This window comes from Lampetra fluviatilis, chromosome 65 (genome assembly GCF_964198595.1).
Source record: "Lampetra fluviatilis chromosome 65, kcLamFluv1.1, whole genome shotgun sequence".
Taxonomy (NCBI): Eukaryota; Metazoa; Chordata; class Hyperoartia; order Petromyzontiformes; family Petromyzontidae; genus Lampetra; species Lampetra fluviatilis.
In genome coordinates this window covers 6,880,508-6,883,519 of record NC_136339.1, presented here as the reverse complement: position 1 = coordinate 6,883,519, position 3,012 = coordinate 6,880,508, and the positions used below count along the sequence as shown (strand labels likewise).

At 51.6% G+C, this 3,012-nt stretch overlaps 1 protein-coding gene across 3 annotated transcripts in view; it reads right to left on the bottom strand.

Moving 5' to 3' along the window:
* Positions 1-2,869: 2,869 nt before the first annotated feature.
* LOC144952085 (basal cell adhesion molecule-like) overlaps positions 2,870-3,012 on the bottom strand; it is a 48,193-nt gene continuing 48,050 nt past the window's right edge. For all 3 annotated transcript variants that reach the window (XM_078882490.1, XM_078882491.1, XM_078882492.1), the window contains exon 16: positions 2,870-3,012. This exon is cut by the window's right edge and continues 2,542 nt beyond it. The gene's annotated coding sequence lies outside the window, so the exon portion shown is untranslated.

Below are 3,012 nucleotides of genomic sequence, written 5' to 3'. Positions count from 1 at the left end.
GGTCATGTCACCTCGAGTTCGTGTTTAGATTCTGTGCTGCCATGCAGTCGTCGGACTCGTCATGAAAACAAATTCTAATTTATCAGTTCCCCTTCATCAAACAACTATCGTTCCGTGTCGGATTCCCAAGTTTCCGATTTATATATATAGTTCATCCAACATGTGCACAGCACGTCGAGATGGGGTTTAATCTTTGCCCTGGTGATCAACACTGTTTAGGTGAGGCAAAGCTTGACGACTTCTTGCATTTCTTTTTCAAAAGCTTTTCTTTTAAACTTCCACCGCTTCTCTGATCAGTCTCAAAGCAGAGTTCTATTCGAGCTATTCTGAAATTACCCAAATACCAACTTGTGATTATAGAACAGCAATCATCACTCCGTGATGGCAGAACAACGCCCCAGGCCACGCTTACGAATGAGACTCACCCACGGTCTCCTGGGTTCTCGCTCAACAAACCCGACTTGAAACTGAAAATCCACCACGGTGCCACGAGACCTCGGCACGAATCGATCCCTGCCACCCAAACGCCGAGATGCCCCATTCCTGGACAGTCTAGGTGCAGTCTGGGCAGGTGGCAGACATTTGATCATCAAGGACGAGTCACTCGCATGTAGCAAAGTCATTGTGCATCTGTGTAAACCTGACAAGCTGGTGGTGGAGGTGGTGGGGAGAGGGAAAAACAAACCTGCTGCTTTAGAGAGTGAGAAGAACACTGCCTAATTGTGTAACCTCAGGGGGGGAATGTATTCTCTGCATACGCTCCTCTATAAGGAAGAGCACACTCCCTGTGTGTGTGTGTAACCTCAGGGAGAAGCATAACCTCGGAATGCAAAACGATGATAAATGAATTCGCGTGATTGCAAAATATTGGGAATAAAACGCGCGGTGCAACGGTGGGGAATGACTCTTTGATGGCGTCACGATGGCAACAAATCGATACCGTCGCCTGTGGGTTGGAGACCTTGTTGACGGGGAATTCTACCTCCCGCATGAAGCCAATGTGTTGTGACACCATTATTCTTATTTTCAAGCACCTTGTGTTTGGGTATTGTTGGGGGAGACGGGTTGGGTGATTTCACGCTTGCTCGAAATCCTTGTAACCTGTCGTCGTGTGCGAGGTGGCTCTGGGCAGGGTTTCTCAAAAGGTGGTTGGCACTGCGGACAGCTCAGGTCCACACCCCGACTGATACAACGCATTCACTTCTCTCTAAATACCACTCATAATACAACATCATTCGTATTACATGATTCGTATTACTAGAACAAAATACTTATTTTAATGCAGCGATAAGGTTATTTTTTGAGGGGGGCATTTATTTATTAGGTTTATGGTAGTTTAATCAGGGTGGTCTACCTAACGTCATTTTTTATTAAATACCACGAGTGAAATATGAATTAATATCCGAAACAGAAAGGTGTAAACATTGTCACCATTTCCGGATCCATCTGCCTTTGCATCACTGCCACCGCAGACCACCTGGAGGAGCGTCACGGACCACCGCTGGTCCCAGGGACCACACTGAGAACCACCGCTGGTCCCAGGGACCACTCTGAGAACCACCGCTGGTCCCAGGGACCACTCTGAGAACCACCGCTGGTCCCAGGGACCACTCTGAGAACCACCGCTGGTCCCAGGGACCACTCTGAGAACCACCGCTGGTCCCAGGAACCACTCTGAGAACCACCGCTGGTCCCAGGAACCACTCTGAGAACCATCGCTGGTCCCAGGAACCACTCTGAGAACCATCGCTGGTCCCAGGAACCACTCTGAGAACCACCGCTGGTCCCAGGAACCACTCTGAGAACCATCGCTGGTCCCAGGAACCACACTGAGAACCACCGCTGGTCCCAGGAACCACTCTGAGAACCACCGCTGGTCCCAGGGACCACTCTGAGAACCACCGCTGGTCCCAGGAACCACTCTGAGAACCATCGCTGGTCCCAGGAACCACTCTGAGAACCACCGCTGGTGCCAGGGACCACACTCTGAGAACCACCGCTGGTCCCAGGGACCACTCTGAGAACCATCGCTGGTCCCAGGAACCACTCTGAGAACCACCGCTGGTGCCAGGGACCACTCTGAGAACCACCGCTGGTGCCAGGGACCACTCTGAGAACTAAGTCTGGTGCCAGGGACCACACTCTGAAAACCACCGCTGGTCCCAGGGACCACTCTGAGAACCACCGCTGGTGCCAGGGACCACTCTGAGAACCAAGTCTGGTGCCAGTGACCACTCTGAGAACCACCGCTGGTGCCAGGGACCGCTCTGAGAACCACCGCTGGTGCCAGGGACCACTCTGAGAACCAAGTCTGGTGCCAGGGACCACACTCTGAGAACCACCGCTGGTCCCAGGGACCACTCTGAGAACCATCGTTGGTCCCAGGGACCACTCTGAGAACCACTGCTGGTGCCAGGGACCACACTCTGAGAACCACTGCTGGTGCCAGGGACCACACTGAGAACCACCGCTGGTCCCAGGGACCACTCTGAGAACCACCGCTGGTCCCAGGGACCACTCTGAGAACCACTGCTGCCCTAGAACCACCCCACAGTTCTCCTAAGCAGGGACCACTTTACAAATATCCCGGGCGAGCCACCAGAAAAATGACACCCGCAATGTCTAAATTAATAGGGGTTAATTGTTTACACAGAAAATCCAAGAGCATTCTGCATTCGGATTTGGCAAATACCCATGGCATAGTACGATTTGTTTTAGCTCTGGGAGCGAATCAGAAAACACAGAGGAAAATTCATGCAGGGAGAACTTAAAAACAAGATGCAACCACAACGGACGCTGAAAAGTAAGACATCTCACACATGCCATCAAATGTCAATCACATCTGAAGAAAATACGCAAATACAAGCACTGAGTCTTGGGCTCATTCTTACTGTATTCACCCTTCCAGCTACAACGCACGCAGCGCCATGGCAAACCGGATGCGCGTTTGAACAGAGTGCACGCGCGTTTGAACAGAGTGAGAACGCGCGTTTGAACAGAGTGAACGGAAGC